The 27,696-nt window shown below is 34.1% G+C and overlaps 2 pseudogenes; one reads left to right on the top strand and one right to left on the bottom strand.

The window, feature by feature from the left end:
* Positions 1–4,241: 4,241 nt before the first annotated feature.
* LOC101706149 (olfactory receptor 10AG1-like) lies at positions 4,242–5,189 on the top strand (annotated as a pseudogene).
* Positions 5,190–26,563: 21,374 nt separating this feature from the next.
* On the bottom strand, positions 26,564–27,460 carry LOC110347364 (olfactory receptor 8K5-like; annotated as a pseudogene).
* Positions 27,461–27,696: the final 236 nt, after the last annotated feature.

Genomic DNA, 27,696 nt, shown 5'->3' with positions numbered 1-27,696 from the left:
ACTACTTTAATTTCTATCTTAATAGAAATTGACTGTACTTATATATTTGTTAACTTTATACTAGACTTTTTGAAAGTAGAGTGATACTAGGAGAGGTTCCATTCAAAATAAGGAATTAACTTTTCAGCAAATCTTGTGTATATCAGATTCCTCTATTACTGTAGTAGTCACTAATGGCATTTGACTCTTTACTAAAAAAATGCAGGATATGTGGTCTAGTAAGTTATGTCACTATATTTCCCCTAAATATCACAGGACATTATTGTCCTTTTTTTATTATCATTTAAAAAATAAGACATCAGCTATTGAAAAGTCATCCATGTAGCTGGTGGGATTGCTGGCACACTGCTCTAATCTTAGCTGCTTAGAACTGAGGAAGGAGGACCTTGTCTTCCAGGCCAGCTCAGGGACCACAGAGAGCCTGTGTTAAACTCAGAATGAGTGAGGGCTGGCTGTGGATGGAGTTCAGTGGTGAGGACATTAGGGTTAAATAACTTCTCCTGGGAAAAATAAAGGAGTAATAAGCATGACCAGGTCTTGGGCCATATTTATTGAATAACTATAGAACTTTTATATGATAAAGGCATCCGTACATTGAGTTTGCTTCCTTATGATTTAAAACAACTTTTTTAATCTATTTTTTAATCTGAAGAAAGATTTCCAATGGAACCTCAATAGAAGGGTTTCTGTACAACGATTTTAGAGTGTGCAGTATGTGTCAGTGGCAATAAGGAAGAAATGTATTTAAACTCTGGGCTGGAAACAAACTGAAGTGATGCAGTGCTATAAGATGCCACAAAGGGATTTATAATATAAATGTTCCTGACTACTAGAAAGCATCCAAGTGTAAGCAGAACCAAGAAAGTAGGCTGGAAATGAGAGCCTACTCTGTAGAAGTGTCATTAGCATTCTATATTTCAAATATGAAGTTTTTATAACTAGCAAAATGAGATATTTATTGCAATATCATGCATGTTGGTCATGATAAAAGTTCATTACTTCTTTATCTAGTATAAGTTAGGCTAGAAAAGAAAGAAGTGTCAATATGTGAAGCATGCATGTGTTACAGTGAGCAAAACCTTGCTTCTCTAATTCCAAAGCCAGGGTAGAGGAGACAAGGGAGGAACATTAAGAAAGGCAATGGGCATCAAATGCACAGCTTGGGATCTGGCTGTGGTTCCCAGTGACTATTGTTAGAGTGAAATGGTAATGTGCTCTCCATAGCATCCTTGCCTTCTGCAAGATCTGGTGGGGTCATGGGGTGAGTGGTCAGGAGACCTGAATGCCAGCCCTAGGGTGATGGGTGGCAAGAGAGTATTTGGAACAATAAATGGAAATGCTGCTTTGCAGGAGCCTAGCGTTAAATATTAAGATGCCATGTGTGAAAGCAAAAGAAACAGAAGGAAAAGTGAGATATTCTTATTTAAAGAGAAATTAATGTTTTGAAAAGACCTAGCTTGTTATGGAAATGAATACTTCAATTGTTCTGGTTGAGGGGGGAAAAGGAACTATATCTAAATCCAAGAGAGTATGTATTAATTGTTTTATGCTGCTAAGATTTTTGTATTGATATGTTCTATAATTTCTAACATGCTGCAAAACTCAGAATCAATAATTGACAAATGCTGAAATGGAAAGCTTTAAGCTCAAAATTTATACACTCAGTTTGCAAATGTATTTTTTACTTTCCTATAATGGGTTTAACTGAAAGAAATGTGACATAATTTTAAGATTATGGAAAGCTACATATGTATAACATATTTAGTGTTAACAATCTACCAACCAAGTAACTATAACTTTTATTTGTAATAAATCCACCTGAATGATAAAATATTGTTTTGTCTATGTTTTTAATAACTTCTGTGGCCCATTATGCACAGTGATGCATTTTATTTAAAGGGAAGCTAAACTGTAATTTTTTTCTCAAGCATAATTTTAAAGAAGCTATTTTCTTACTAAAAATGAGAGAGTTAATGATAATAACAACAATAACAATTTTCAAGCCCTGAAATTTACCTACTTCAATTATCTTTTTTTCCTCAGATTGCCAAGTTAACTTTAAATGAAATGAAGAAATATGAAATAAAATGCTGATCAAAAGAAGCTATACCAATCTGTATTTTAATCTTTGGATTAAAGTTTATATTTTATTCTAGCATATTTAAATTATTTATTTTTAAGGAAAGGTGTTACATCCCTTTTGAAAAGTATACTATAGAATATTAATACCCTGACAGCTTTTTATCTGTAAACATGCATTTATAAATTACAAGATCGACCTTTTGAACATTCAATGATTATACATAATTTCTGTTGTTTTCAAAACCATATTGCTATTCAAAATATTCTATAAGATTTTATCTTAAGTATATGTCATGCATGAAGCTCTTTTACTAAGTAATCTTATCTTCAAAACATTTACATATTAAAAGTAAGGATTTATATTTTTTAGAAAAGAAATTCTAAAAACTTTAATGCACTTAATATTTTTTGAGAATTATTCACAAAATATTACATGTAATGAAAAAATGATAATGCATAACCAATTGTCTAAATTCTTTTTGTGTAATAACTATCACTTCAAACTTTTTTTACTCCATATGAATAGGTATTGGAGATCTTATAACATTATTGCATCTTATAAGATTTTATAATTATATGATTATATGATTTTTCATGTTTTTTCTTCAAGTTGGAATATACATAATGCTGTGATAGTATTTTCTAATGCTTGCCTTAAATCTAAAAAGCATGTTTTCTAGAGTCAATGTCTAATGTAGTAAGGATGGAGGTGATATTTAATGTAATGTTACAAGGAATAATTTCTATTCTTTGTAAACCTGCTCAACGAAACTATGGATTGACTGTGGAGTTATGATACTTAACTATGAAAGTTCATTAATCCCAAATGAAGATGATAAATATAGAATATAACAAACCCATACAATAAACTAAATAAGAGAATAAGAAATGAGTATTTTGTTTAGATTCATTGACTTTCACAAGAATTCTTTCCATAAAGTCTGGATATTTAAATAGTTTTTTAAGCCAAACAAATATGAAATACTGGTTATAAAAATCAAATATACATCTAGGAAAATAATATAAACCCTAAGTTGAAATCCTGGCATGTATGTGTGTTAGCAAAAAATTATATAAACTCTTTCATGCTTTCTTCTTTATCCATCACACATCATATGGGGAAAATAAGATATGGGCATTAAAACTCAAGAGAATAATTTCAGAAATTAAAAGAACATATTATAATAAATACTTGATATTCATAACAGTAGCTCAAAGAAAACTTCAGTGAAAACTCATTACCTAGTAAAAAGTTACTGAGTATCTGTTGTGTTATCTGTATGCTGCCAATATACAAGCTCATATATTCTCTAGATAAAAAGATATTCTGTGATATTGATCTTTTTGGAAACTGTCCAATCATTCTGTATTATACTAAACTGTTTATTTTGACTTACACGTGATTCATCTCAGACATATTAATAATAGTGAGAATTTTTTTAAAAAGTGAGAATGAGCAAAGGCAGACAGCAAGACACTTGAGGATAGATTTACTAAGCATAGTTACCAGAATTATATCACCAGTCCAAAATATTAACATTTTCATTTTTATTAACTATCCAACAGGCCAAGACATTATCAAACACTTACTGCATTATGAGATGTGGTAGATAAATGATCTTGAATTATAATGCATGATTACAATGCTGATTACGTTATTATGATAGGTCAGTGAAAGCCAAATACAGTTTCAAGTTTCTGTGCATGCAGGGATGGTGCAGCTATAGCTGGGTTACAGGTAAGGGAAGCACACAATGCAGCTGAAAGGCCTGCGTTTATTCATTACCAAAAGTTACACTTAAAATATTGATGGTGGAAATACTATTGAGAAAATATGATAAAAAATATTGCTGCATCAGGATTCTGTTGGTATGCATAAAAAGACTTATTTGTTTCCAGCACTGGACAGAAAGAATTGAAAATGTATTATTCTAGGTCATATAGTTTTTACTCAAATTAAAATTCACAAAAGATATGAAATAGGTTATATTTTTAGAATTTAGAAGTCATAACTCTTACAACTCAGTTGTGCTCTTTGATCCTCTAATGGAATTTGAGCCCAGGTTAGAAACTTTATATGATAATTCTCCAGGAACGCTTTCATCCATACAACTGAATAATATGTCAAAGAATGTAAATGACATATCTTACTATTTTTACAGATGAAAAACTAAAAAAGGCCACAAGAATTCAATTTCACTTCAATAATGGGATTAGTTCTTTTGGGATTTTCTGATATTCACAATCTCCAAAAGTTCCTTTTTCTGAGATGTTCCCTTATCTGTGTGATCATCCTGTTAGGAAATGGAATCATCATTCTCACCACCAGGCTAGAACCAGCCCTCCACACTCCCATGTATTTTTTCCTCAATAATTTTTCCTTCTTAGAAATCTGCTATGTATCTGTCACTCTCCCTCGAATGCTCATAGATCTTTGGACATTGAAAAGAAATATTACTATGTTTGCCTGTCCTACATAGATGTGCTATTTTCTTACATTTGGAAACATAGAGGTTTTTCTTTTGACCACGATGGCCTATGACCACTATGTGCCTATCTGCCACCCTCTGCAGTACCCCCTCATCACGAACCCCAAGCTCTGTAGCCAAGTGGTGGCTGCTTCCTGGATGAGGGCAATTCCAGTTGAGATAGGGCAGACTTGTCAGATTTTCTCCCTGCCATTTTGTGGATCCAAGCAAATCAATCACTTCTTCTGCGACATCACACCCTTACTCAAGTTGGCCTGTAGAGAAACTTTCATAAATGAGATGTTAGTCTTTTCAGTTGTCCTGGTGTTTATCATGGTCCCTTTTCAACTCATACTCAGTTCCTGCAGTAAAATCATCTCCTGCATCCTGCAGTTGTCCTCGGCCACAGGGCGAATCAAAGCCTTCTCCACCTGCACATCTCACATCATAGTTGTAGCTTTGTTCTTTGGATCTGGAATCATTACCTATTTCAGAGCCAAATCTAAACATTTTTCAAGCATTGATAAATTTCTATCTCTGTTCTACACCATCATCACCCTGATGTTTAACCCTATAATCTATGTTCTGAGGAAAGAAGATGTCATGAAGGCCTTGAGGAAATTAATAACTAATACTTAATACATTTGCCGAGCATTGGAACTGTCTGTTTTCTAGTTTAATTCTGCTATTGTTTAATGAGAAACTCACCTTTAGCTTGCTTACCCGCACTACTATAGATCATGTTTACTCATTCCTGAGCTTCTTTTTATCTAATACTTCTGATATTAAGATTGTACCAATAATCATTTTTCCAATAAAATAATTTGCAAAAAGTCTCATGTTTAGTGTACTAGAGTACTTCTCCAAAATTTATTGATGATTTGTAGATAGGTGAAAAACTATGCAATTTCTTATCTAGCAGTTGATGTCTTATATATTTTTTCTCTAAAAAGATAGTTAAAATTTTCACAATTGTCTTCTTCATATAATTATTATTTTCATAAAAGTATCTGTCAATAAAAATGAGTAAACATTCAAGTGTTTGTTGAGTGATTATATAGAAATTGCTTAAGTTTTTAGAGTTTTACCCTTTTGAACAAAGAGAATTTTCTGCTTTATGATGTAGAAAACCCCTAAGGATAGTTTAAAATTTTAATGTCTACATATGACGCTGTACAGCAAGTGTGACACTTGCCAGAACCCTCAATATTGATTATGTTGTAAGTAGTGCAGGCTGCAAAGAGTTAAATCCCTCTATTGGCTTACTTTAAGAAGGGAGTATGACTGAAGATATGTGACTCACAGAAGCACCTCATGAGCATTGTGGAAGCATGTAGGTTAACATGACCTCCCTGCTAACGGCCATAGCTGAGGCCAGAGTAAGGGCCTATGAAGCTGTGGGGCTAATATGAGAGAACATCTATAGCTGAGGTCAGAGTAATCACCCAAACTCCATTCCCACAATCAGTGACTTCATAGCTTGAAGGACAATGCTGTAATTACAACCACATATTTTGTCTATCTTGCTTCTAATTTGAAAATGCTTTGACTTCTCTTTAAAGCCTTGCCTGCATTGATTTCCATGGTAATTTCACATACTGCACATCTATACATGCACCTGTAGCCTGATTGATGAATAATAAAATTCAGTGGAAGAGATGGGGCAGGGCCTTTTGCCAAAGGAGCATTGGGTGTCAGAGTTCACACTTTTTCTTCATTGTGTCTTCAGTTTTTCTTCAACCTTGCATCACACATTGGGCAGGTGGGGACTAGAGATTAATGCAGGAGTCTCTGGCAGATACAAATGCTTCAAAGTGTTCTCATTCCCTAAAATTATAAAGTCACCAGGGATAGAGACAGATCTTAAAACAAATGGTGCTGAGTGCTGGGAAAATGGAGAACATTTTTGAAATCTCTCCCTTCTGCCTCATTCAAGCAGCAATATTCACCATATTTTTTATCACATCTCATAAAACCATAAAGAGCAGGGACTTTCAGAACTTCTTCAGAAAGTGCTAAGCAAAATGAGATCATATGTTCAAAGCAAAGGAAGGTAGTTTGAGAGGGATTAATGCAATGTGCCTTTCCTCAAATATTTCTTATTTAAACATTCATTGTATGAGCTCCTCACCCCTTGTAGTATTAAAAAAAGACATAACTGAGAAAAAGAAAATTAAATTTGAGAGGAACAATTTCTACATTCCTAATCCATACAGGTGCACATTAGTGTCAATCGTAAGAGATGTTTTGTAATATAGGCTGGCATATATTACAGTTAAGAACAAAATATTAAAATACGCTTCTGTCTTCCTGTCACCTTTAAGAAAATGTTCTTACTGATTTTATCTCCAGTGTTATAGGAGATCCTATATTCTCTATGTAAAAACTGCAACAAAATACAAGGATTGGAAAGAAAATAATATAATTTTGGCTGTGAATGACTGTGAATAGAGAAAAGAGAATATATAGTAGAACTGGTAAGGTCAATAAGAGAAACTATTTTACTTGATATAGAGCCAATGCATTTGAAAAATCACTTTTATTTCCATAGAAAAAAGCTAACCAAACATGACATAACATGCTATGTGGAATATGACAAAAATGTCAAATATTTAAGAGTAATTTTGATATGTGTGTAGGATGTCTGCTAAGTAATGTATGAAATAGTATGAGTGGAATTGTAGAGGAGCAAATAAATGGATTCCTATCCATAGATGCAAAACACAACTATGAATGGATTTTGTTTCCTTAGGATTTAAAACAATTTATTTACCTATTCTTAATCTAAAGAAAGATTACCAATGGAATTACAATGGAAGAGTTTCTATATCAGGATTTTATAGAGAAGACATCATGTACAGGAGTCAATAAAGAAGAGAAATATTACTGTTGTGAGCTGTACACAAACTTTAGTGATGAAATGTTATGTCTTTCTGCAATTGAGAGCAAGAAATGGGTGTTTTCTTATATCTTATTCAAAATTTTAATAGATATACTTTATTTTGTGTTTAAAAAAGAAAATGCATTTGTCGTGGACAGAAGAAAATAAACTTTTCATTTATATAATTATTGAGATAAAATATCAAAAGTATTAAAAATGCTACAGAGAAAGTAATGAATGAAACATCTATAAGTACAGAGTTCATAAAAGTCATTTAATTTCCATATAAAAGAATGCCACAGAAATGATAGTAAAATAAGTCATGCCTCCAAGTCCAAGGGTTCTGCTATCCACGGAATCAACTAACTCCAAATCAAAATTTTTTCTAATAATAAAAAATTGCATTATACTGAATAAATACTGACATTTTTGTCATTTTCTCCAAGATATTTAGCACAATAACTACTTATATAACATTTACACTGTACTAGGTGTTAGAACTAATGTAGCCATGACATAAAGGATACCAGAGGAGTATGCAGGGCTTGCAAAAATATGCAGGGTTCATACTGGAATTGTGCATGTCTAATGTGCCTTTGGTATCTAAAGTGTCTTTGAACCAATGACACATAACTGTCCAGGGACTACTGTATGATTATAGAGAACAGGATAAAAAAATCACAAGTATTTAAAATAATTGTTAAAGTATTTTCAAGAAATCTAACCTGTAAATTATGAAATAACTTAGGGAAATTTAAGAAGTCAGTAAATTGGTATACAATATCCTTATAATAGTATATTAGAAAATCCAATATTGAAACCATGTCTTTTTTTTATATTATCTCTAAATTCTGTGTGTATGTGTATGTGTGTGTGAGAGAGAGAGAGCTAAAAAGAGAGACAGAGAGAGTTTAATTAATTCATCAGCCTTATTCTAAACTTGTTGGCAGGAAGCTGGATGATAATAGCCCAGGTATTGTGTGAGAAATAAGGTACTAGGATGAGTCTACTGGATACTATGCCTTATTTTAATGCTGCAGATAGTTTGACATTATTACACAAGTGATAAAAAGAGCCTAACATCAACCTAGAACACAAGGCTAACACCAAACTAAAACATTGCAGAAGACTGTAAAAAACATGATCATTCCACTTTCTTCTCATTTAATAGAATATAAGTATGGAATAAAAACAGAAAATGGGACTGGGAGACAACTTGATAGTTACTTTCTATCTTTTATAAAATAAAACTGCCAAGTAATTCTGAAACCTAAACATCAAAAACAACACTAGAACTTTTTCATATTTAGTGTATATTATGTTTGTAGATTTGACATGAGGAAAATAATTTTAATACAATTATTAGTTATGGTGGAGAGCATTGCTATGGCAAACTGCATTCATTAAAATGTGCTCTTCCACCAAACAAGCCATTTACAGTGAAATTTTGCAATTGAAAAGCTTAAATTCACCTTACTTAAGGAAGAGCTCCAAATCCAAACACAGAAAACTCAAGACAAAACATGATGAAGAACATGAAAGAATGCTTCACAGGGGTCCAAGAGGAAAAAAGTAATACATTAGTAACAAACAGATTAAAAATTAATACCATGTAAACTAGATCAAAATAGAGGACCTGCTCAATACATGTTTGTAATAAATAAACCCTTCAATATAGCAAATTTACCCTTTGGGATGAGGATGTAGGAGTTTGGAGGGAGGGATAGAGAGATAGAAAGAGAGAAAAGAGAGAGAAAGGTTAAAAGTGAGGTTAGAGGACACAGGAAGATCACACAAACTTTGGAAAACCATTGAAGACAAGAGGGAAAGAAAGAGTGAAGGAATAGAGACAGAAGCAGAAGAAACTCATAGCAGTAGGGAAGCTAGAAGCTGTATTCACCTTAATGACAATCAAGAGAAGGAAAGATAGAGACTAAAACTCTGAAATAGGACAGGAAAAAGAACAAAAAGTGAAAGAAGTGAAGAAGAAGAAGAAGAAGAAGAAGAAGAAGAAGAAGAAGAAGAAGAAGAAGAAGAAGAAGAAGAAGAAGAAGAAGAAGGGAGAATGAGAAAAAGAAAACCAAGGCCTGCTTCTTGGTATGTGTCTGTTGCCATGATAGACAACGTGGGCAGCAGTGTGTAGATCTAAGTCAATTAGTCTCAGCAAGCCAGCAGCAGTCCCCTGAGATTAGGGCTGATCACGGAAAGGTACAAATTCCCAATGATGAATGTCATGATATTGTATACCTAAAACGTACCAGTGAATTTAATGAATAATAAAAAATGGTTATACTGGACAAGATCCATGACTTCTGTCAGAATAACAAAAACATTTTTGAAGGACTAAGAAAAGTGAGGGGTAGGAAGAAAAAATGGAAGAGGAAGAGGAGGAGAACAGGTTGAAGAAGAAGGACCCCCACACTGCATGTGTATAAGATGTGACTCACAGGTCACCCAGTGCTGCCCGTGAACCAGGACGGTGCATGCCAAGCATGTGCCTGCATGTAGGGAAGCTCCCGGTCCCAGGATGTTTCTGAGGCAAATAAGCTATAGTCAGTCTTTAGATATATAGATATATATATCTATATATATATCAGTCTTTATATATCTTTATATATCATATCTTATCTTTATATATATCTATATATATCTTTATATATCTTTATATATTTATCAGTCAGTCTTTAGATATATAGTCTTTAGATATATAATCATCTATTAGATGAGAATAAATCATTGTGTAGAAATATCTACTAATTTAAAAATATATAAATAAGTTTTATATTTTCTTCTAATGGTACATTTTCTTTAATGAACATGGGATTACAATTTTAAAAGACCTAATGCATTGTATCATTTTTGTCATGTGCTAATTTTCTCATGAACCAACTAAAATGTGAATCCTCTTTTGCCTTTAAAAATAAATAAAAATCGCCAACGTAAATATTATAGGCAAGTGAAATTCTTTAAATGTGTGAAAAACATTTTACTTTTTAATAATGGAAATACAGAAAACAAGGCTCATATAATTTGTAATATTTTTTAAAAATAAATAAATTTTGGTTTTAGTGAAGATGTACAGAAGAAACTGAAGAAATTATTAAATTCATAATTACAGGTATCTGAAAGCTATTAATTAAAAAAGTAGTTGACTATTAAAAATAAGGCTAAGTAACAGAAAGAAAAAACACTTGATGCAACATTTAGTTTACTCTCTCACAGGTTAAGCAACATCACAATTTCATTTCACTGCAAAAATCCACACTTACGCACAATTTATTGGTTGCTTCAAGAGATAAATAAAATATGGCATTAGTCAAGAAACCCAGATCCCTGCTTATATGCAAAAATACATATATGCACATGGAAGTCTGAGACTTTAAAGATCCAAGTCAATGGTCTTGTTATAAAGACTATTGTTATGTATGATGGAAGTTGCATAACCTCCCTCTATTGAAGTGATGACTTTCCTTCCTTCTCCATGAATTGTTTCTTAATTTCTTAATTGCTCTATTTTATTATTTGTATATAACTTTTCTTGATATGTAATACACCACTTATGAGATCAAATAACACTTTAAGAAGGAATTTGTATTTTTTTATTTATCAACGTTTTTTAATTTTACTTTGAGGGAACTGTTTCTTTTAACCAATTTACTTAATTTTAAATAGCTCTGTGTGAGCATGTGTGTGTTTGTGTGCTTGTGTGCATGTGAGTGCTTGTGTGTGTGTGTACTTTCCAGCCTAAATGTTCAGTCTGTGATTAACTTTTTTTGCATCAAAAGTCTAAAATTTTGTCTTTAGAAGGGTTTCATTATTTTCCTCTCTAAAGTTTTTATTGTCTCATCGAATGTTCTTTCTTTGTTATTATTAACTCTTGAAAAAAATTGTTCTTTCTTTGAAGCATACAGTTTTTATAGTCAAATTTCATGAACTGGTTATACTGTCTTTATGACACAATACACAGTGGTTTGAGTCTTTTCTGAGTGTCATATTCTACATGACCAGAATATCTTCCTAACATGTCAACATCACATTTACAGTGAGGTTCAGATGTTTCCTCAGCCCAGCTGCTTCTCCTGTATGCACCTCCAGTCGCTCACTCCTGGTGGCATCTCACTACCATTTGTTCCCATGGCAGGCCCCTCTGCCTGCTTCTTTTTCCATTCTACCAACTCAAGGTGATGACCCTTAAACTGTCCTACTTTCTCTGTATAATCACGGTGGATGGGGGTTCATCTCATGGAAATAGTTTCCATTTATAATCCAAACCATTAGAAGTCACTAGTTAATTAAATGTGAGAAACATTATTCAATGAATGGCAGGAGAAATTTAGCTTCAAGTGAACATTTTTAAACTGCCTAAGGGATGCCAAAGCTGCTATTCACAGATTTGAAGTCTGCAAGGGACAGAGTCTTTTCCAGTTGTCTTTCCCAAGATCTGGGCTGGATTTACTCCAGATTCTCAGTTGTCCTTAGTGAACTTCACTGTTGCAATTTAAGACAGCTACAACACAGGCTCGCCATGAATATGTATCAGGGAACTCTGGAGAGAGAACGAAATGTTTAAAGAGACCTGTTTAAATGCCCAGACCAATAGAAAGGGAAGCTCCACGCAGACCATCCATAATAGTTACAGTACTAACTGGTTATCTGTCCATTTGGAACTGTCAGACACTGTGTTCGTGTCTAAGAAAGAAGATGCGTGGTGCACTCTCTCTGACGGGGACCCTGACGTGGCGTATTCTGAGCAGTGAGAGTCAGCTTGATGAAAGGAAATAAATCAAGTCAGGAGATGGTACAGAGATCCCATTAATTAGTAACTTCAATGCTAGTGGGAGAAGTCCCTGGGGGCAGACACACTACTTATTCTTAAAGAGCACCGTGTGTTATAAAGAACTGATGATCTTTAAGGTACATTGGATATTGTTGCTGATACATGTGGCTTAACCTAAAGTCATTAAAATATTTGAATACTTAAAGGCTTATAGTGAGATAAAAATCAGGATTAGTCCATAAACGAAAGGTAATTATGAATTACTTTATAATTATGTCTAGATTTAATTGATAATATATTTAAATTAAAAGTTAATAGTTAAGACTTAACAGGAAATGCTTTTATTTATTAAAGAAGTTCACATGTATTTTTATTACATAAATTTACAACTTTATAATAAAAATTACTGATATTTAATCACTTAAATACAGAAAACCATATTAACTGATGTATTTATTAAGCATAGAAAAATCTATTTTGAGACAATATTTTGTAACAAACGTCATTGATATATTCAGTTCTGGTTATTATTTTTTAATATATATATTTATTGGTACATTTTAGGTATAAAATACATTTACATTAATCATTGGGTGTTTGTAGCAGAACATGATGTATCTTAGTTTTTATTTTTCTCCCATTACCTGGGCAACCTTCACCCCCTCCACCCTTCCCTATTTACACAGAGTTTGATTCCATATTCTTTTTTCTCATAATTTTTCCTTTCCCTTCTTCCCTTTCCCCTTTCCCTTCCACCATCCCCAAAACCTTGGATCTTTTCTTATTTTAAAATATCAATTATTCATTTTAATCATTTTCATCCTTATTTTCACTTTCAATTTCTTACACCAGAGAAACTATTTGGTATTTACACATGTGTCCTATTTATTTCACTTAAGAGTATGGCCTCAATATGCATCCATTTAGCTACAAATGTCTCTAGTTTCTCATTCTTTATGGCTGAGTAGTACTCAATTTTATAAAAAAAAACCACATCTTTATCCAGTTTCCAGTTGATGGCCACATGGCCTGTTTCCAAGCTTTAGCTATTACAAACTGTGCTGCTATAAACACAGGTGCACATATATCGCTGTGGTGTGATTCTTTTAATTCTTTGGGGAAGATTCCCAGTAGGGGAATAGCTGGGTCAAATGGGTCCTGTAGTCCTAGTTCTCTGAGGTATCTCCACACTGATTTCCACAGTGGTTGCACCAATCTACATTCCCACCAACAATGGAGAAGGGTTCCTTTCTCTCCACACCTCTGCCAGTATTTGTTATTGGTTGATTTCTTGATAGCAGCCATTCTTTGTGGGGTGAGGTGGAATCTCAGTGTTGTTTTCATCTGCATCTCTCGAATGACCAGTGATGTTGAACATTTTTTCATATATTTACTTACTGTTTTTACTTCTTTGTCTGAGAAATGTCTGTTCATTTCAGATGCCCATTTTTGTATTGGGTCCTTGAATTTGGGATGTCTGATTTTTTTCAATTCTTTATATATGCTTGATGGTAGACCTTTGTCTGAGCTACAGCTGCTAAATATTTCTTCCCACATTGTAGATTGTCTTTTAGCTCTGTTGGTAGTTTCTCTTGGAATGCAGAAGCTTCTTAATACAATGAGATCCCAGTTGTTGATTCTTTTTGCTAGCTCCCATGCTACTGAAGATTTGTTCATAAAGTCTTTTTCTATGTCACTGTCATCAAGAGTTCTATCTAACTAATCTTCCAGCAAGTTTAGTGTTTCTGACTTAATATTTAGATCTTTAATCCACTTTGATCTTAGTTTAGTGTGTGGTGATAGGTATGGGTCTAGTTTTAATTTCTGACAGTTTGAAATTCAGTTTTTCCAACATCATTTATTAAATAGGCTATCTTTCCTCCAATGAGGGTGATTGGCTCCTTTGTCAAAGATGAGGTGACTGAGTATGTCTGGAGTTGTTTCTGCATCTTCTAATCTATTCCACTGATCTTCGGGTCTGTTTCTTTGCCAGTACCATGCTGTTTTTATCACAGTTGCTTTGTAGTATAGTTTCAAGTTGGGGATTGTGATGCCCCCAGCCATGTCTCTGTTGCCTAGAAATGCTTTTGCTATTCTAGGTTTCTTCTGTTTCCAAATGAATTTTTGGGTTGTTTTCTCTAGTTTTGTGAAGTTTTTAATAAGACTTTTGAAATGAAACAATCCATGAAGTAATTTTACAACCATTTGGGAGTATAAGAAATATATTTTAAAGATGAATAACAATGTTATAGAAGTCATTTGTGAAACAATAACAAGTTTTAAGTTTAAAATCATTATTTAAACTTACTTGAGGCTTTAAATTGTTAAAATAATATAAAAAGAGCTGAAACTGTTAGATTCCGATGTTTGTCTGGATTATGGAATTATTTAGAACACACTCTCTTCAATGTTTGCATGGCGGGGTGGAGGTTTGAATTAAAATAAAAGTATTAGAATATCAACAATTGTTGTCCTTAATTAATAAGAAATTGTAATCTGAAAAGGAAAAGTAATGTAGATAACTGTCTGAGAACATACTCTGTCAATTTCTATTCCCTCTAATTTGTTATCCTATTCAGTAAAAAATACAAAAATGGTATGTGTTTTATGCTATCTATTAGTAATTTCATCACCAAAATTTGATGTTCAACATTTTAAAATACATTTTATTAGTCCCAAACATTATTATAATAGCTGTGAAATTATTTTTGCTAAGAAGTTCCATCACAAAAGTGAACCATAAAGAGTGAATTTTTGTTCTCCACCACATTAGTCATTTTGTCCCTTCTAAAACTGATTGTTTCATTTAAATAGTGACTCTACCCCATTACTGAAGCAAATACAGAGTGCCACGTAAGATTTGCAACCATTTTCTAGGACCTATGTCATACACACATCTAGTGTAGTAAAATGTTATGACCCTCACCTCTGAGATAATCTAGTGTTAGTGAAATAAAAACATACAGAAATAGGCTGAATTTCAATACAGTGTGCTGGACAGTGATTTGCACTTTTGGTATGAGGACCACAAAAGAAACAGAATTAATGTAAAAAAGGATAAAACTACCATGGATCTATCATCTTGATAATTTGGGATTTTCTTGAGAGTTTTGATGATTTAAAAAAATCTTGTTATAGTCCCACAACAAATACATCATGGAAAGGGAAATTAACTTAGAGAATAGGTTTTCATTTACCCAAGACAATGAGAAAATTCAGAAAAAATGAAAGTTACTTTTTAATAAAATAACAAATATTTAATATTCCTATAAAAGTTACAGTGTCATCAAGTTATTTCATGTATATCATCATTAATTCATATAAATTATGCCGAGTGTTGTGTAATCATTAACCTACTTTGTAGCTAACTGAACTATGGAACTGGGGCATGTAGCAATTCCTGTGAATGGATGAAACAGTCAAATTCTGGGACATCTCTGTAAGATTGTCCTGTCACCCAGTACCCTACAATCACTCTGGGTTTCATGGGCAAAGCCAGGGTGGAGGAAAAAAATGCAGACTGAGATCAGTGATGAGCCAGAGACACCTTGGCAGAGTACAGAACCGAAGAAGGGACTTGCTCTCAGGATTGTGCAAGTAAAATCCTGCACCGAGAATCTTCATTTATTTATTTTTATTTTTTTACTATAGTCATTCACTTCACTAACCAGAGTCCTATTCCTGGTAAAAAGAAAGTATAGAAAAATTAATTGCCAGAAGTGCAACACAATAATAATACTAAGTAAATTTTTTCTAAGCAATGAATCACAAGCCTGGGGCCTAATGACTTACTTTCCTATATAGTGCACATAATTAAAATATAAAACCATCACTAACAATTGCTTCAATATTGATCAATGACATTTTCATAAAAAAGTGATTTGTGACAAATAAGAAAAATAAGACGTAAAATATTTGTTTCTTTTCTTACAAATAAAAGAGTTGTTTCATACTCAAAGAATATTTTGTCTTATTTTTAATCATAAACCTATGAGCATTTGTCAGAGTATTCATTGCTAGCATCAATGTCTTTATTTCTAACAAAGAGTGGGTTTATAATTGTTTACACTGAAAGCTGACAATGGGGGAGAAATAAAGATTGTGGTATACACAGCACAGAGTTTAACATGACAGCCAGTATCTTTCTCTCCACCTGCCCACACTCACACCTACATTACCACCTGCCTCAGTGGGCCTCTTGGTTCTGGCTGATCACCCTCTTCACTGTTTCCATCTGGATCCATGTTTCCAGGCTGCTCTTACTTAAAGTGTCCTATTATATGTCCTACTTATTATGAGACCAAAGATTTAATTTTGTCAAAAAACATTTTTTTAATTATTTTGAATTATCTATGATTATGATTATATGATAAAGAAAATTATGCTCAAGATGCCAAATCACCCCGCTGCAGACAGGCAGGTCTGCCCATGCCCTACCGAGGTCCTGAGTCTCACGGAACACACCGAATCAGCCCGCTGCACACAGGAAGGTCTGTGCACCCCCTACCAAGGTCCTCAGTCATGTGGAAGACACCGAATCACCCTGCTGCAGACAGGCAGCCACCTGGTTCCATACTACAAAGATGCAGAGGACGCCTGACCACCAGACCAAGGTACTGAGTCCTACTGCTCCCGGCCACCCAGAGGTAGGGACTTCTGAGCCATCGTCCCACTGCTCCTGGTCCAGAGGAAGGGGATTCCCAGCCACCATCCCTCCTGCTGCACCCAGCACACAGGAAAGGGTTTCTGGGTCACCATCCCTACCACTGCTCCTGGCCCATGTCCCACCTCACCCAGCTCAGAGGAGGTAATCTGTGCAGGTGCTAACAGCCCACCGCCCCAGTTGAAATGAGAAAACACATAAATAAATCTCAAAACCAGACTTCCAGTTCACCTAAAGCAACCCCAAAGGGAAATGAGATGGAAAACTCTGATACTCAACACCCTGGACCCACTGAACTGGCAACAAAAGGGGATCTGGAAAGAATGAAATCAGAAATAATTTCTCAGATAACAGGAGAAATTGAGCCCCTAGTGCAAGACATGATTAATAAAGCTAGAGAGGAGCTGAGGAACATGATGGAATCCCAACATAAGAAACAAATGGAATCCATAAAACAGATGCAAATAGATTTCCAGGACATGAAAAACTCCATTGAAAGTCTACACATGAGCCAATGTGAGGACAGAATTTCAGATAGAGAAGATAAGATTGCAATTAGTGACCAGGAAAAGAAAAATTGCTTCAAAATTATAAGGGAACATGAGAAATCAATCCAGCAGCTACTAGATGATGTAAAGAAGAATAACATAGGACTGATTGGGCTCAATGAAGAAACAGGAGAGAGTGGAGATGACATAAAAAATCTCTTCACAGAAATAATGGCAGAAAACTTCCCAAGCAGGGGAAAAGAGCTTGACATACAGATAAGTGAGGCATATAGGACTCCAAATAGCCTTGGTCAAAAAAATCTACACATAGGCAAATAATTGTTAAGATTCCAGAAACACAACAGAAGAACAAAGTTCTCCAAGCAGCCAGAGAAAAGAAACAAATCACATACAAAGGAAAGCCCATCAGAATCACAGCAGACTTCTCAACACAAACCATCAAGGCAAGAAGAGCTTGGCATTACATATTCCAAGTCCTAAAAGAAAACAGCCTCCAACCCAGATTGATGTACCCTGCAAAACTATCTTTCAAAATTGATGGAGAAATAAGATACTTTCATGACAGAGAGCACCTTAGGAACTTCGTGAATAACAAACCAGCACTCCAAAGAATTTTACACAATAGCCTAGGAACAGACATTGAGGATCACAACCCCAGGAAGCAAAGCAAAATGAACCCATCTGGCATGACAAGAAATTAAATGTAAAGGGGGAGAACCCAACAAAAAGAAAAAGTCATGGCAATGACAAATCAATGAGTTTCAGTTATAACCATAACATTAATGGTCTCAATTCACCAATCAAAAGAAACTGACTGGCAGAATGGGTCAAGAAGCAAAATCCAACAGTATGCTGCATACAAGAAACACAATTCAAAAGGAAACTCATAGACTTAAAGTTAAAGGGTGAAAAACAATACTCCATGCAACAGGAACCCCCCAAAAAGCAGGAGTAACTATCGTCTTTGCAGATCAAATAGATTTCAAACCAAATCTGATTAAGAGAGACAAAGAAGGACACTACATCCTTGTAAATTGAACAATCCAAGAGGAAGAGATGACAATCATAAATATCTCTGCACCAAACACTAGTGCACCCAACTATATAAAACAAATACTAACAGACATGAAAAGTCATATATGCACTAATGCAATTGTAGTGGGGGACCTCAACACCCCACTGTCAAAAATAGATAGATCAACTAGACAAAAAATAAGAAATGAAATACTAGAACTCAATCGAACTCTTGAACAAATGAACATAACAGATGTTTACAGATTCTTTCACATCAAAAAATCAGAATACACATTCTTCTCAGCTGCACATGGGTCATTCTTAAAAATAGACCACATACTCAAACATAGAACATGTTTAAGTAAGTGCACAGGAATTGAAGTTATCCCCTGTATATTATCAGACCATAGTGCAATGAAATTGGAGAACCATAGCAAAAGAAACTCAAAAAATTTCATAAACACATGGAAATTGAACAACACACTTCTAAATTAACAATGGGTCACAGAAGAAATTAAAGAAGAAATCAGAAAGTTCCTTCAATTAAATGACAATGACAATACAACATATCAGAATCTATGGACACAATGAAAGCAGTCTTACGAGGGAAATTCATAACAGTGAATACACATGTTAGGAAAACAGAATGAGCCCAATTAAACAACCTGATGCTGAACCTCAAGCTTCTAGAAAAAGAAGGGCAGAACAACCCCAAAGCTCATACAACGGAGGAAATTATAAAAATCAGAGGAGAAATCAATGCAATGGAGACTAAGAGAATGATACAAAAAATCAATGAAGCTAAGAGTTGATTCTTCGAAAGAATCAACAAAATTGACAAATTTTTAGCCAACCTTGTCAGAAAAGGGAAAGAAAAGGCCCAAATCCATGCAATTAAGAATGAAAAGGGTGAACTTACAACAGACCCAGCAGAAATCCAGAAGATCATCAATACCTACTTCCAGAACCTATATGCCAATAAATGGAAAACACAGAAGAAATGGACAGATTCCTAGATACATATGAATTACCAAAGGTGAACGAAGAAGACCTGAAAATCCTGAACAACTCAATATCAACCAATGAAATTGAAAATGTAATTAAAATCTTATCAACTAAGAAAAGCCTGGGCCCTGATGGCTTCACTGCTGAATTCTACAAGACATTTAGAGAGGAACTGCTGCCATTACTGTTTAAACTCTTCAATGAAATTGAAAGGGAAGCAATACTCCCAAATTCATTCCTGGAAGCAAGCATCACCTTGATCCCCAAAGCAGAGAAAGACCCAACTGAAAAAGAGAACTATAGGCCAATCTCACTAATGAACATAGATCCAAAAATCCTTAATAAGATAATGGCAAACAGAATGCAGAAGATCAACAAGAAGATCATACACCCTGATAAAGTGGGATTCATCAAAGGGATGCAGGGATGGTTCAATATATGAAAATCAATCAACGTAATACACTATATCAATAGAGCCAAGGAAAAAAACCTTATGATTATCCCCATAGATGCAGAAAAAGCATTTGACAAAATCCAACATGCATTTATGATAAAAACCCTACAAAAAATTGGAATAGATGGTCTCTACCTCAAACTGATAGAAGCCTTCTATGAAAAACCAACAGCCAATATCATACTAAATGGTCACAAACTGAAATCCTTCACACTAAAATCAGGAACAAGACAAGGATGTCCACTATCACCACTCTTGTTCAATATAATTTTGGAAATATCAGCCATGGCAAATAGACAAAACAAAGAAATAAAAGGAATAAAAAAAAGAAATGAAGAATTGAAATTATCATTATTTGCAGATGACATGGTACTGTATATAGAACACCCCAAGAACTCCACCAAAGGTCTTCTAGACTTAATAACCCAATTCAGTCAAGAGGCTGGTTACAAGGTCAACAAAAAAAAATCAATAGCTTTCCTCTACACCAATGACAGACTCACTGAGAGAGAAATAGAGCAAATAATTCCTTTCACAATAGCATCCAGAAAACTGAAATACCTAGGAATCAACCTAATGAAAGAAATAAAAGACCTCTTCTCTGAAAACTATGGCACTCTGAAAAGAGAGATTGAAGATGATATCAGAAAATGGACAGACACCCCATGCTCCTGGGTAGGAAGGATTAATATAGTGAAAATGGTCATACTTCCCAAACTGCTGTATAGATTCAATGCCATTCCAATTGAGATCCCAGCAACATACTTCACAGACCTTGGTAAAACAAGCCAAAAATCCATTTGGAACAAGAAGAGATCCAGAATAGCAAAAGCAATTCTAGGTAACAGAGACATGCCAGGCGTATTAAAATCCCCAACCTGGAACCATACTACAAAGCTACTGTGATAAAAACAGCATGGTACTGGCAAAGAAACAGACTTGAGGACCAGTGGAACAGATTAGAAGATGCAGAAACAACGCCAGACACACTCAGTCATCTCATTTTTGATAAAGAAACCAAACACCCTCACTGGAGGAAAGATAGTCTCTTTAATAAATGGTGCTGGAAAAATTGGCTTTCAACTTGCCAAAGATTAAAACTAGACCTATATCTCTTGCCATGCACTCAACTAAAATCGAAATGGATTAAAGATCTAAATATTAAAATAGAAATGCTGAACAAGTTGTAATAGAGGTTAGGCAGATCTCTTGAAGACATTGGTATAGGAAAAGATCTTATGAACAAAACCTCAGTTGCTTGTGAACTAGCACAAACAATCAACAAGTGGGATCTCTTCTTATTAAATAGATTCTGGACAGCAAGAGAAACCCCCAGCAGTGTGAAGAGACAATCCAAAATTTGGGAAAAAAATCTTCACCTGCTTTTCCTCAGACAAAGGTCTACTGTCTCGAATCTATAAAGAACTTAAAAAGGTCAGACCTCCTAAATTTAAAGGCCCAATCTAAAAATGGGCATCTGAAATGAACAGACATTTCTCAGACAAAGAAGTAGAAATAGCAAATAAATACATGAAAAAATGCTCAACATCATGGGTCATTTGAGAGATGCAAGTGAAAATGCTGAGATTCCACCACACTCCAGAAAGAATGGCTGCTATCATGAAATCAACCAATAAGAAACGCTGGCAGGGCTGTGGGGAAAGAGGAATCCTGCTCCACTGCTGGTGGGAGTGTAGACTGGTGCAAGCCCTGGGGAAATCAGTATGGTGGTACCTCAAAGAACTAGGACTGGAAGTCCCATTTGACCCCATTATCCCCCTGCTGGGGATCTTCCCCAAAGAATTCAAAGAATCATACCACTGTGATATATGTGCACCCATATTCATAGCAGCACAGTTTGTGATAACTAAAACTTGGAAACAGCCCAAATGCCCATCAACTGGAGACTGGATTAAAAAAAAATGTGGTTTGTCAATAAAATAGAGTACTACTCAGCCATAAAAAATGAGAAATTACAGACATTTATACCTAAATGGATGCACATTAAGCAATACTCTTAAGTGAAATAAACAGGACACACATGTATAAATACTGAATACTTTCTCTGGTGTGACAAACTGAAAGTGTAAATAAGGACTAAAATGTATAATAGGTAATGTGAAATAGGAAGAAAAGGCACAAAGTGGTAGGAAATGGGAGGGGTAGGGGAAAGGAAAGAAGGGAATGGAATTAATATGGAGAATGGAAAAATAGGAAGAAAAACTTTGTACATAGGGAGGAATGGAGGGGTTGAAGGGACAGCTGGGCAAGGGTGTAAAATAAAAACCAAGAGAGATTATATAAAGGGGCAAATTTCCAAAGATGAATGCCATTATATTGTATACCTAAAATGTACCAATGATTAGAATGAATAATTGATAATGCAAAATAGGAAGAAAAGGTCCAAAAGCATAGGGGTAGTGGGAGGGGCAGGGGAAAGGAAAGAAGGGAAAGTAAAAATGATCAGAAATGGAAAAAATGTAAAGAAATCTTTGTAAATAGGGAAGGGTGGAGAATGCTGAAGGGAGTGTTGGGAATGGGAAAAAAATAAGAACCAAGATGCATCATGTAAAGGTATAAGTTCCCAATGAGAAATGTAATTGTGCTGTATACCTAAAATGTACCAATAAAAGAATTTTAGAAAAAAAATGTAATTGTTATTCATTTTTAAATGACTGACTTTACATAGTCAGTTCTCACATTGCTCAGCTGTGGTTTGATTTTCACACAATGATACTGTCCTTGAATATCCTAAGACAGCAAAACTTTTACCATTTACTGATGAATCCATGGTCGATTTGGGCAATGTATTCATATTTCATTAATTGATTACAAACTTGTACTAGGTTTTTCTTTCTACATTTAAAAGCTCACATTCAATCTGAGAGTTCTCTGGACTCTTATACTAGTGTGTGCAGCCTTGCACTTGCACACAGTCTTCCACGTCACAACTCGTATGACTTTAATAATGTCTATTTGCATTTTCTCATTCCACAATAATCCCTGCTAAGTGCCTTTTCTAATCTGTTCCAAAACTTATGGAGACCCTGGAGTAAAATAATATTCACCTTCCCTGATTATTTATACTGAGGTTGCCATTATTTGTGACAGTAATCTTGGAAATTACAGCCCCCTCATTTATTTGAAGTTTCTGTGCCTTCTCCTATCAGCATAATGGAGCTGCCTGTCTTCCAGCATATGGAGACCTGGTCAATCTCTCTTCCATGCGACTGAGACTACAGGGAAGGTGCCATAACAAAAACACAGCATATTAAGGTTCTTCTCACTGAGGTAGCTTAAGATGTCTTAAATATCCCAAAATTTCTTTATGTCTATATCACTCCAGATTTTTAAAAATATTAATCTATATTTGTGATATATAATAGATTGGTTCATTGTGGCGAGTTGACACATACATATACACATATCCCATTTAGTCCTAAGAGTGAGTTGGCAGTTGTGACTTATTTTACTGTTTTCTGAATTGGTCTTTCCTGTCCTTTGGGAAGCTTGGGCTACTGTTTGTTGGGAAAGATGCAAAGGTTTTTCAATGAAGAGAATATGTTCTTTTAAAATGCATGACATTAGAGAGGTTGAACTTTTTAATACAAACAAAACCAAACCCCAAAACCCAAATTTATACATTAAAAAATTCAAAGATGCATCAGTGACTTAATAATAGAATGTTATACACTTGTCACAAGACAATACATGAAAAGGTATTTGTGACCAATGACAGGGATCCTGCATTAATATATCACCCAAATTACAATCCACAAAATCAAATATGAATTTGATTTCATCAATGCTAAATCATTTTATTCTGTTGATATTCTTAACGGAATGAAAATACAAGCTACAGAGTAAATAAATTTTAGCAAATCACATATTTATCAAAGTTAATATATATATAGACTATTTGCAGATCTCTCTAAACACATCAGCCTGAGAAGAGATAGACTGAAATATATGAAGGAATTGAATAGATGACATACTTATCTTAATAAAAGATATATATATATATGTGTTTTAAAAATCACATCAAAGATGCTTGTCATCACTGACTATTATTAAAATGTAAATTAAAACAAAATCAATACAGCATATATACTTTAATATCTAGAATTAAAATAAATTAATCATAACATCATTCAAAATTGGTAGATAAATATGGAAGTCTTATAAATGGCAATTTTTATAAAGGGATGTGATGATGATGTATGTATAGTCTTTCATTAGTCTAATCATTAATCTTTATATTTGTATCATACCCTACACTGCTGCAGCTATAGCTACTATTCACCTCAATTGCATCTTTTGACTGTGAGTCTATGTGTGTTTGTGTGGGGTGTCTTCAGAAAACTATTTTATTTACAGAAAACTATATTATTATTTTATAATCAGTCTGAAGAGTTGCTTGACCAGGAACACTAGCAGTAACTAGTTGATTCCTTTTTTTTAATTTATTATTTATTTATTTATTATTTTTTGGTGCTGGGGATTGAACTTGGGACCTTGCACTTGCAAGACAGTCAGCAGAACCCCTGAGCTAAATCCCTGGCTCTGCAACTAGTTGAAATTCTAGGTTTCCACAATAGAAGGAAATTAATGCAAAAATGGACAAATTTAGTAGTATACACAGCAGTCTAGATAGCCATGATATTTTATAGCACTGTATATGTGATCTTTTATTAGATCATCTTAATTTGTAACATGTGTAAGATGAAGTTATAGATTTTTAAATACCTTTGATGTTTATATTTCTTAATAACAACAAAAAGTGAATAGAGAATAATTACAGAGAGTAGTAGATGAAAACTGTTCTGCATTTTTTACTAAGTACTTGAGTGGCAGGACCAACAGCTTCCTTCAGTTAGATGTGCTATGGGAAAGGGGATGCACCCCAGGGTACAGAAGATTTCCTACTTAAAGAACACTGCTTTGATAGTGGACTGTACATCAGAAGGAGGTTACCCCATGCTACAATTAAAGACATAGTCCTAAATTTAATGAAAAATCCAACTTCTTTGTCATTGTCCATCTTTTATCAGTCAATAAAGGGAAGCATTATAATGAACCTAATTTCAAACATATAAACTTGAACAACTTTTGACAAACATGAAATTTATTTTTACATGATCATTCATTTATTAACATTAGCAAAAAAGATGAAATTACAGAAAAGATATAAAAAGGAATCTTTCATTGATGATTAGTTTTATCTCAAAATCCTTCTAATATTTGATATTCTTAGACAAAATGAGAACAAAACATAAAATCTGTTTTAATCTAAAAAGCTAATACAGTAAAAGTTATTACCATTGCTTCCTAATCTTTTATTGGTAATATTTATTAAGTGATTATAATGTGCAAAACACATATTTAAGTATTTTACATGCATTAATGTGAAGACTTTATCTTATGAAGACAGAGTTACCTACAACAGAGGAGCAAAAATATTGAATGGACATTATTGAAGAGGTCAATATCATACTACTGTCAAAGGTACTCCCACTTGAGAGGTAATATTACTGCATATAATATTTATTAATTTATTAATGCATATAAAATTTAACAGAAATATTAACAGGTTTTAAGTTCTATATTTAGAGACTTCTGCCAGGAGAAATAAATCTTTTTGAAATGCATGTACTAATAACAATCTCCTTTTATCTCCTAACTTCTATTTAATTTCATAAACTTAATTAGAGTGTAATCTCTATATCACAGTGATGCTTTTGTTAGTATAAAAATATCTACACCAAAGTAAACCATTGTGTCAAAGGTGATGTGACTAAAATAAACATGAAGTATTTAATTAAAACAAAGGTTTTTAATTTACCTTAAACATCTACTGCTATTTATTTTATAATGATATAGAAATTTCTAAATTTTTTCAAAAGTGAGAGAAAGCAGTGAAAATTTTGAAGGATTTGAGGAAATTCTTTTGGCAACATCATGTTTAAAATATGAGTACAATTTGGAAAGCTTTCAGTAATTACAACATTTATCATTTTATACATATTTTACATAGAGAATTTCATTGAACATTCTTAAAATTGCTGTTATATTTGCAAATAGAAATTTCAGGCAGTTTTATCAAACAGAAAAAACAAAAATAGAGATTTCAGTAGATGTACAAGTCTGCTCATGTGTTTTTAAATTATTATCTGCTTTAGAGACAGATGTAATTTCCTTTGTAAGTGCATAGTCCTGCTTGAATAGTGGGGAATAACATACAACACAGCATATAGAAAGGGGAGATCATGAAAGAACAAATATTATCAATATCCCTCAAATGAACCATGCTCTCTGTAAGAAACTCAATGTGTTTATATTTTTGTTTTAGATTCAGAAAACACAATTAAAACAGATTAAGGGACACACCTGCCCCTCCCAAATTGACAGAAACAAACATATAGTTTACTAATGTAGAATTTCATAAGTATTCAATTTATCTGTAGAGGACACATTGACTCAGAACTAAGGAGTGAAGGAGTATTAAGAGAAAGTCACATTTAATTGATATTTAAACCATAAGGTTTAGCTTAGTTAAATGTGACAGAAACAATCTACTTATCTGTTGCTGCCTACTCTGGAGCTAAAATGTATGTAATCATTTTTATGAGAAATATTATCAAGTGACATTTGCCTTTATTATAATTTATTATAACCATATGAAATATTGAACATTAAACACAAAGCTTGCCTCAATGCTTAAAAACCCTATGGAAGGAATTTTTTACCTCTTTGTTTCTAAAGCTGTAGATTAAGGGGTTGAGCATGGGGATCACTATCACATAAAGACAGAGGCCAGTTTATCAGTTTCCAAGGAGTGAGTGGATTTGGGCTGCACGTACATGAAGAGAAGAGTCCCATAGAAGACCAGATGGGAGGCATGGGTGGAGAAAGCTTTCGTTTTTCCCTCTGCAGACTTCATTAGACATCTTGCTAAGAGAATCAGCATGTAGGACAGAAGAACGACTAGGAAGGAGGAGATCAAATTGAATGCAGAAAACAGCATGTTCAGCAGCTCTGTTCACAGTATAAATGATTGATGATGTTAGAGCCACAGAAGGTCAATGTAAAATACTTGATAGGGAACAGTAGAGCCTGAAAACTACTGTACAGGTACAGAATGCCCACCAGCACTGGACAAAGTCTCTGGAACATGATGAGGCTGTAGAGCAGAGGGTGGCAGATGGCCACGTAGCAGTTGTAGGCCATGGCTAACAAGACTGACGTTTCACTGACAATGAACATGATGACGAAGGCCATCTGCATGGCACATGCATAATAGGAAATTTTATTTTGATCCACAGTGAAATTAACCAGCATCCTGGGGAAAATGACAGTAGAATTACCAAGGTCAATGTTAGCCAGATGTCTGATAAAAACATACATGGGTGTGTGCAGACAGGCGTCAGCTTAGTCAGCTTAGTCAACCTGATCATGCCCAGGTCGCCCACTATTGTGATCATGTAGATGAAGAGAAAGATCTCAAACGGGAAGCTGGAGCTCGGGCAACCTTGTGAGTCCCAGAAGAATGAAGTCAGCTGGCCCTGTTAGGTTTGAGTGGCCCATCTGGGTGATACAGTTCTCTGTGTTCTAGGAAGAAAAAGGAGGGTTTATTAACTGTCCCTTCACACCATATAAATGGAGTATTTATAGAGAAAATTTAAATTTTAATACATTATAGGGGAAAGCCAATTAAATTCTACATCTGATTTTGAAATAAGGATAAATGATAACATACTCCACTTCCCAATGTTAAGGATTCATATGTAACACCTAAATTAATATGACATAAATTAAACTCTAAATAGAATGAGTGAAGTCTGGA

This window comes from Heterocephalus glaber, unplaced genomic scaffold, assembly GCF_053883595.1.
Source record: "Heterocephalus glaber isolate CG9 unplaced genomic scaffold, H.glaber_assembly_v1.0 deba00000896, whole genome shotgun sequence".
NCBI classification, from domain to species: Eukaryota; Metazoa; Chordata; class Mammalia; order Rodentia; family Bathyergidae; genus Heterocephalus; species Heterocephalus glaber.
This window is presented reverse-complemented; position numbering and strand designations above follow the sequence as displayed.